The sequence below is a fragment of the Coturnix japonica genome, chromosome 7 (assembly GCF_001577835.2).
Source record: "Coturnix japonica isolate 7356 chromosome 7, Coturnix japonica 2.1, whole genome shotgun sequence".
In the NCBI taxonomy this organism is placed as follows: Eukaryota; Metazoa; Chordata; class Aves; order Galliformes; family Phasianidae; genus Coturnix; species Coturnix japonica.
Genome location: NC_029522.1, coordinates 15759574 through 15769156, shown reverse-complemented (window position 1 = coordinate 15769156; position 9583 = coordinate 15759574). Strand labels below are relative to the sequence as shown.

The 9583-nt window shown below is 37.7% G+C and overlaps 2 long non-coding RNA genes across 2 annotated transcripts in view; one reads left to right on the top strand and one right to left on the bottom strand.

The window, feature by feature from the left end:
- Positions 1-1207: 1207 nt before the first annotated feature.
- Positions 1208-4510, bottom strand: LOC107316716. The gene is made up of 3 exons (XR_001556530.2): positions 4037-4510; positions 3439-3578; positions 1208-2388 (listed from the first exon to the last, which is right to left on the bottom strand). It is a non-coding gene; the product is annotated as an uncharacterized LOC107316716 (long non-coding RNA).
- Positions 2383-9583, top strand: part of LOC107316712 — a 53913-nt gene continuing 46712 nt past the window's right edge. Inside the window, exons 1-2 of the long non-coding RNA XR_004307943.1 lie at positions 2383-3088; positions 3928-4011. This is a non-coding gene — a long non-coding RNA (uncharacterized LOC107316712). The remainder of the gene's footprint in view (positions 3089-3927; positions 4012-9583) is intronic.

Below are 9583 nucleotides of genomic sequence, written 5' to 3'. Positions count from 1 at the left end.
CTTCACACAAAACAAAGTAAATATAGGGTTGGCCTGCAGTTTGAACAGTGGGCAAAGACCATTTTGTGCACCGCTTCGGGAGCCTGCCAGCACGTAGGAGGCAGTTCAAAGGAAAACAAAGGCAGAGCTCAGGAATGACATAATAACAGAGCCCAGCTCCAACCTGCACCCAGGAAAGTGAGAGGCCTTTACACAGGGTGCCTGAATGAGGCTGCAGCAGGAAGACACTCCTGTTTTGGATTCCCCCATGTTTCAGGAAGGTGGGACTGCAGAGCATAAACATAAATTTAAGTGCATCAAAGATATCTTTATAAGGAAAAAAAAAGAAAAAATAAGTGTCTTATTCTACCTAGGATAACATGTATGTTATTTGTGCTAGCCATGCTGGCTAGAAGGGACAACATTATCAGGACAGACTGGTTTCTAGTTAGGAAAGACCGAACTGTACTCTAGGTGAACTGGTATGAAGGAAATAATGGAACTATTTACAGAAACAATGACTAACAAGATCAGAAGAATTCAAGATAAGTACATCTGGAATTTGAGAAAGAAATCTGGGAAGGTGACGTAGTTGGGGATTTCACCACAGCTAAAACTGCAATAAAACCCAGCAATAGCATCTGAGAGATTCAGTCTGTGGAGGTAAAACATTGGTGAGTAAGCACATGGTTTGCACTGAGCATTTTGTCATTGGAACACATTCAGGAAGGACCTTGGCTGCTCAAAATCTTGGGGAAAAGGAATCAGTGTTGTGGTTTATGAACTCATGAAACCAATGGAAACAGACAAAAAAGAAATGGTTTCCAAGTTGCTCAAACTGCACTGAGGTGATGTTTGTTTCAGTGTTTACTCCGATTCCAAAGACATATAGATGGAAAAGGAATCCAGTGGTCATTAGAGAGTGATGATGCCTTCTGAATGGAAGAATGTTCTTGTGACTACTCCCGTCCTGGAGCTGAAGAAACCTGCATGAAACAAAACCTTGCCTTCAGCAGTCACTGTAAAACTTGGTTCTCTGAACTTTTACTCTTTAAGAGCTGTCTGCTTTATCCTCTTTTTAGTTTTGTCATGTGATTTAAACTGCAGACTCACCAAATATGCATTTGAGCTGTGTAACACGAGTTTTATCAGCAGTTTTAAGTAGAACAAGTATTTATTCTGTATGTTTGCAAAACAAACAGGTATAGAAGGATTAATTCAGCACTCAGAGTTTCACCAGCATTTTTATTTTTACAGCTGTTTTCGAAAGAAAATATTTTTCCATCATAATTAGCATGATCTGGAAGCATTTCAGTCCTACTCAGTATAAGCTGAACAGTAATTCTAAGCTTGAATGAGAACACCTTCTAAAGGCCTGAAGGACAATTTTGCAGTGGTTGTCACTCAAAGTAAGAAAGCAATCTGCAGTCTTAGGGGATTGTTAAGGATGTTAAATACAAAACTAAAATCATAAATTGGTAAAGCCTTCACAAACCCATTACTTTGTATCTCTTCTTCACAAAAATAAAACACAATCAAAGTCCAAAATGACATTTAAGGGTCAATACCATCTGATTCAATGACAGGAGAAGCAAAGAAAGAAATTCAGAGCAGATAAGGGAGACAAGTGATTTGATGAAGGCAGTGCAGCAATGACTACAGACAGCTATGGGATGAAATCTGCAAGAAAGACACTCAGGGTATAAATATGATCTTATCCAAAAAGGGCATTTCCAGTTAAGGGGATGGGTCAGCCATGCTGCTGTACAGTACCATGTGAAGTAAGGATGTAATGATACACCAGAAGAAAGCAAAGAGCAAAAAACAGACCACCATAGTACAAGAATAACAGTATGTGATGGTAAACTAGACCAGATTTTGGAATAGGATTCCCCTAGCAGCTTGCATTTTCTGTAGAACATTACAGTTGCACAGCAGGACCCCAAAGATTACAAGTGTTGTGGATGAAGAAATGCTTAAAAGACAGGAGCTAATTAAGTTTCACTCAGTTCCATTCAGATTGTGCTGGATAACGTGGTAATTACTCTGCTGCGTGCCAACAGCACAACAGAGAAAGCCTGAAACATCACTGTGTTTGTCTTTGCTATTGGATGTGATGATATACACATTCAGTATTTATTTTCATTTCTAAAACTGCAGCCCCAGTGTTTGAGGTAAGTTACTGCCTGTTCCTCATTTTGCTTCTCCTTCCTCCAGGTGAAATGGAGCTGAAATGGCAAACATCAGTGCTGTAATCTGGATGGTTTATTCTTGGTTTCTACTGCTCTTGTCACCTCTGAGCCTTCCCCACTCTCCCACATCTTTGTTTTCAGCAGTCACTTGAGCCAAATTATAAAGAAAAAGCCTTTAGGAATAACTGCTTACTGAAGAACAGCATATTTTATAGGTCTGAAAGAAAAAGAAGAAAAAATGGGCCCATAATAAGATTTTAACTTTTTAGATTTGTGAGGACCTAAAAAAAAAAAAAACGTTGTTGCAAGCAAACTTCATTTAGAAAGCTATTACGGTGATTTCTGAGTATTGACACTATGAGCTAAGTGTCAGTACTCAGCATTCAAGTCCTCAGCTTTCATGGCTGTCATTTGTGCATCATAGCAGGGCTGACCTCTCTCATTCCCAAAAGCGTCTGTTGTGCAAAGCTCCAGGGAGGGGCAATTCTGTTCAATAATACACATCAGTGCCTATCTAATGTATTGATTTTCATAAATCAGTACCTCACTTGCCGCTTGCTGACTAAGATCTGTGCCCTTCAGGGACAGGCTTGTCAGCAGAAGGGTAAATCCAGTTAATAACTAGTTCTGTCTTCCTCCTACAGCCCACCCACTGTGTTGTTTCTCAGAAATCCTATGAATTAATACCCTGAATAATATTCTGGCCACAGAACCACAAACGGTAAATGAAGGTTGATGGAACAGCACTGAAACCTGCATTGAGCGCTACTGGCCTGCCTTTACATTACTGATTACTGCAAGCATACTTTACTTTACATCACAGCTCTAAAGCATGCTGCAGAAAACATTGGAAGAATCTCTTGAATCCCAAGTCTACAGAACTCAGAAGTAAGGAAGAAGCACAATCTTACAGACAAGTAAGTTGTTTCCTTGAGTTATTTATAATTTAAAATAAATAAGCCAGTAGTTTGAAATTCTGTCAGTACCAGAACTTCTTGACATTTCATAGCCTTAGAATAGTTAAAAAAAGAACAACAACAACAACTAACCATCAACTAAGAATGCCACAAAAGCAGGAGAAAAGTATGAAGTGAATTCAGGTTCAAAAACTCACTTAATTTCTTTAGTAGGTAAGGCTGAGTTATGTGAGCAATAATTGTGTAAAATAACATGAAAATGGAAAGTGGAGATAAAAACAGAAGGTATAATTTAGGTATATATTATAGACAACAAAGCAAAAACAGAATAATTTAGATCTGCTACCTACCAGGACAATTTTTCAGCATGACGCAAGGAACCATCAAGAAAACATGCCATTTGCAAGCTCTCTTGAGAGAGAAAAGAGGAATCAGTTGCCCACTGCAAGATGTATCTGCAGTTATGCTAGATGAGTAAGCAAATGGCATTCTAAGAAAAAAAAAAAGAAAGAGAAGCATTTTATGCAAACGCTAAATTCACATCAGCATCTTCAGATAAATTATCAGTGAATCTGTAGAATAGCTTTAAGTGTATGTATATGTGTGAGCATGTGTGTATAAACAACAGTGGTTAGGGCGAATTTTGGGAAGTTCAAATAAAAACATTCAGTTTTTCCTTTGAAAAAAAAGTCCTCATTTAAAAGTTTTCAAGAGGACAAAATAACTGTAAAGAAAATGCTTTACATTAAGACAGATCTTTTCTTTTTTTTTTTAAAGAAAAAAATGTGAGAAATCCTATTCCACTTAAACAGGCTTTTTTTTTTGTATTTCTAATTTAGCTTTTGAATCCAATCATGCATTGTCCAGATGTACCAAGAAATAACTATCCAATGACTGAAGTCTTTCCTACCATAACCCCTAAGGTAAGTGGCAAAAAGAAACACACACCCTCCAAACCCAAGCAAATAAGGAATCTCTCAGAAGCAATCACCAAACTTTGCACTCCTGCTATGAACTATGACCGAAAAAATACATTGCGGGAGAGCAATTTCCTCTTCAGTGCCTGGTGAATAGCAGGCACCACTTCTTTCTGAACTGAAGAGAGATGTGCCAGCCACCTGTTCTGAGGTATTATCTAATTTGAAAATTTCTGTCAGATGTTTGTATTCAAGTGTCACTCAGAATGGTTCAAAGAATTTCATTATCTGCTGGTGGATTATCACTGTATCAATGGTACTACTAAGGGACTCATCTTGACAGTTGATTGACTGATTCAATTAGACATATTTTAAATGTATATCAGAACCCTGTGGAAAGATAAACAAAGTGCCCATTCCTTTTATTGGTAGGTGGAAGTTCCTAGTTTAAGGGGAGCTGAAACCAGCCTGGCTGATTTCCTAGATTTCACAGCTGGAGCTACTTCAGAATTACATTCCTAGGCTTTCTGACTGTAAAGCTGCTGGCTTATTTTGTGCTTATTTTTGGAGCAGAAGAATGAGAAGCTATTCACGATGGCTTTTAATTTAGGAAATACCATTAACAAGTAGCTGCTAAACTAAAGGACTTTCAAATAAATGCACTCTGGAAACAAACTTAAAAGATTGCTCCTGTAACATTACTTACTTTCTAAATATGCAGGCCACATTCTTATAGTAAAAGTCAATGTAGACATAACCATATAAGGGATGAAAAATTTGTTTCTGTATCTTTATTTAAGAAGAAATACAGTACTGCCAGTGGCCATAAAACAGCTTATCCCTTTGAAAGATTCTGTTCTGGCCTTCAATGCCCCCTTACATCACTACCCTCAGTATTTCCACTATCATTTTAGAAAAGGAAAGCATCTCAGGGATTAATCCAAAGTACACTCAAATCACCAAAAAAATCACTTTTCTCTTGAAGTAAGTGTGCTTTTGGTGAGGCTTGGGTCTGTTTAACAGCATCTGCATGCTCACTTGACACATCTTTGCCTCCAAGCTAGTGCTGGACAAGGGGTTAATCATCACCGATGCAATCGGGAACAATGAGCTGGAGAGGCAGCAGCAATACTCTGGCACTCAGAGGGCAAGTCCCAAACCTAACAGCAAGGGAAAAAAACCTGGGTGGCTGTCAAGCATGCTGAATCACAGGAAATTAAAGAGAGCTTCAGTTTTGTTATAGACTTTCCCCACACTGGAATTTAAGCCTCTAATCATGGAGTTACATCAAGGCTGAGCCTGGAAAGTAATACTTTAATATGTTCGTAACAACTACAGTTAAGGTTACAGAAAAGCTGATTACAGCAACTTGTTTTAGACATGAAAATAAAACCACAGAGCTGCTCACATGGATGTCTTATGGGGTGAACAGAATGGAGTACAGAAAATATCATAAGATATAACAGGAAGGACAGTAGAATCAACAAGAATCAATTGTGCCTCAAGGCACAGTCTAGCTCTGATGTTTTTCTTATACCTCTAGCACTCAGTATGTATTCACACCCCAAACACCGGACAGCTGGCCCTGTGGTGAAGCACACTAGCAAAGTAAGCTATGCTGTGTCCAGAATCACATATTTCCAAGGAGTGGTATTTAATGAGGAGGTGCCTGTCTCAAAACTTAGACCTACCAGTAAGGAGCAAGTCCTGGCGTGCTGCTTATTTGTCCTATTTCCAGGTCAAAGAACAACCTGATGTGCCTTTGCAAAGGCTGCTTTAATGATAGGGATGTGCACTGGAGGATTTTGGCAGTGAATCTTTCCAAGGAGTCTTTCCCCAGTACTTGGGTTGACATACCATACTACTGAGCTTATTTAAGCAGCTGCCAATTCCTTAATATCAGAAATAGAAAAATATTCCTCATTCCAAAGCCTGTAAGGTTTTCCCCCAAAATTACTTCTGAGATATAAACCAGGCAACATTCATCTTTGCAGCAATAACAGCTCAATAACTTGTCTACTCATGCTTTAATTCTTTGAGAAATAATTACAGAATCACAGGATGACCTGGGTTGGAAGGGACCTCAAGGATCATGAAGCTCCAACCCCCCTGCCTGGCAGGGCAGCCAGAAACTTTTTTTTTCTTACTATTTTCAACATTTATTTTCTGTTCTGAAAGGCTTTTGAATACTGCCTAAAGTTCAAACTTTAAATTAATGAAAAGTATGTTGGGAGATGTATGAATCGTTTCACATTCATTAGTTTGATTTTATATATATATTTTTTTTTCCTGTGTTGTGAGAGCCTTGCATGCAAGGATTTAAGTCCTGGTTGTCAGGAAAGATACGAAAATCAGTTCCATTAAACTAGCATAATCCTTAAAAACTATTCCAAAAGCAGTATCTTTGAAGCCTGTGGAAAAGAAGTTGCATTGAAATAAATAGCAATATGCCATACTCTACTAACAAATGAAGCTGCTTTTACTTAACATTCAATTCACATTAGACTTTACAGATGTTCAAAATGTGAGTATGTTAACTCTGCTAGAATTAGACTCTCCACATTTGGCCTAACCGTGTAATTGGGCTCCTCTGTGAGCCATAAAGACTTTGTTCTCATTCTGCAAACTGTTTACGTTCTGAAACTAAAAAAATTGCACAGGGATTCTTTAAGTCACTGCCTCTTCAAAATAAGATAGTGTGATTCAAAACTCCTTCAAATCAGTGTGAATTTACTTAGTCACATATTCGTGGTGATGAAATTCATGAGAAGAAACTATAATCAACCACAGCTGTGGCCCTTGCTGCATTTCCCACATCTTGTAGCCTGTTCACTAACCTTGACATTCTGTAAGCTGCTTCTGGTGTTTTTAACACCATCAGGATACAAACAGTCAGACCATTCTTCTCACTTAAAAATTAATTGAATTAGAGACACAAAATAAGAAAATCTCAAATCAGAACCAGATGATTTTTTTTAATTTATTTTTTAATTTTTTATTTTTTTTAAATTTTTTTTTTTTTGTGGTTAACTGTTAAGGAAAACTTCAATCAGTGAAAAACTACCAGCTTCCCACAGTAGTTATTTCTGCCTCTGATAGTGTCATACAGGGGAGAAACAGTTATGGAAAATATCCCTGCAAACGAACACCTAGATACAGATTTGGTTTAAGTCAATATGTACATCTGGGTTGTCTTTGTTGGGTTTACAGAGTCCCTGGTCTAAAGAGCAGACTTTCACACAGATACTAAGCCTGAATATCTACTCAAACACTATTTTACCCAGTAGGTGCAGACATCGAAGTGGTCTCATTACATCTCAATGAAAACTGTCATTCCATAGACAACATTTCAATTTCTATGTGTCCAATAGCTTCATTTTTAATCTTCATCAGAACCTGTATTTTACACAATTTTGGAGGTTTCTTTCTGTTAGTCAGTCATTTCATTAGCCTGTCTAGACCACAATGTGAGGTCATCATCATACCATCTGTAAAACTTGTTTGTCTTAGTGTTTTCACAACTCAGTTCAGCTCAAATGTAACTAGAACATCCTTATAAATGAGGGCAAATCAGACTAAATAGTATATCCCAAGCAAACTACAGGCAACAGATCTATTACTGCAGGAAACAGTACTATTTAACGGCATACTGTTTAATATATCTTTATTACAGATATATTTAGAATCCATGCTGATCTTATAATATTTTCATTTTCTTCCCTGAATATCAAATCAACATATTATGGATGAAATGAAAAATGATCTCCCTGTTTCTGTACTACTTCTGTACTAAATTTTGCAGCCTTAATACTTTAAAAGACAGATTACTTTGCACAAAGTATTGGATATACAGTCACCTCTCTTTGATCTGATTAGTTCCAAGATAGTCTTATCCCACATACATTAGAAATAAGATAATCTAGATAGAAATTTAAGAACGCTGGCACCCTAATTCTTGACCTTCCAAGTTAAGTTGAAACAACAAAAAAAAAACAACTAAAATTTGAAGTGCTCTGCAATAAGGAGACCAATAGGTATTTCCTGTTTATGACCTTATCCAGGTTCTCCCTTCTGCAGGTACATTTAAAATATTTATTCACCCACCACTGGCAGATAATTCAGCAACAGCAGTGAAAGCTTCTTCCTCACTTGTTACTCCTGCTCTTTTCCAGAATAACAATTTACAAAACGAGTTCATTTCCCATTCTCATTTGGGCTTTTCAAAAAATCCTTTCTCTTAAGAATTTGATCTAGTATCACAAAGCATGAGAGAAGATGATTTTTGAATAATGCAATGGAATGTACTCATTAGCCTCTAAGAAGTACTTCAGAGGTTGCACTGAGACTACTGCAGTATTTTCAAGGCTAGAAATAACAGCAAATTCAGTTTTTTAAGAGGAATTTCCTGGGCCTACAGGTGAGAAGACTTTATTATATATGAAGATGTATTTTGCACTACTCTTTACAGAGAACAAAGAAATCACTGCTTGTATGGGAAATCACAGCTTGAACCTCTGATTAATTAGCTGAGGCAAGTGTTGAGTCAGCTGTGGGAGCACAGGTGAGAGTAATCTAGCTGTGCTTCTGGAAGGGGTGGACTTCAACTCCACCTCCTCTGAGACCTCATTTAAGGGCTGACCACCACTGAGGCAGCATCTCTTGGAGATTGCTCTCCAGTGGAGACTGCTTCAGCTATCCAGTCAAGGCATTGACATTGGTGAGTTTTCTTTACTAATAACCTTTAACTATTTATCACCGTCTTGGTCAACTTCTTTATATTAGTCACCCTTACGCTGCTGTTTTCTCTATTCTCTGTAACATTTGTAACCACCAATGACACAAGAACCTGTCTTACGTTTTGTGGAGTACTCATTTCTCTTGCATTTGCATAGAGTGATGCAGAAATAGTCCTTGCAGTGGCATACCTATTGCTATGTGCCCACTTTTCTCTTAGACTATTCCCCAGGCATCTGCTCTTGGCTGTCATCAGCAATGCTATACTGGTCATCTGCTACTGGCTATAGTTGGAGTCAGGATCCTGGGATGATCTCACTAAGTTATTCTGGTGCTTCATGATTCCCTGGGTTTTTGAATTTTTTTTTTTTTCAAAAATAAAATATACTCTGAGTTAGCAAAGCAAGATGGGATGAGAGGGAATGAGTTGAGTTACAACTCAGCTCTATACTGACTTTGAGTGAAAACTTAAGTTTTTGAGACCTACAACTAGAAGTGAATGAGGGAGCAAGTACAGAGATAGACCAATACACTGGAGCCAAAATATTTATAAATGGATAGCCTTAGCTATCCAAAGTGAAACCATGGGCATACACTCCAACAGGGAATAATATGTTCAGAACATAGACTGTTCAGGTAGATGTTAAGGTGAGAAAAAGGAGTAAATTCAGATGAAAGTCAACATGTTTGAGTGACATGGAATTATTTAATTTATAGTGCTGGTACAAATGAGGAGAAATGCTTGTAATCTGAGAACAGATTACAAGCTAGATTTTGATGTTCTTACTGACTTTGAATTGTAACTTGCATTTACTAGTCCACAACCTCAGTGAGATGATGAGAG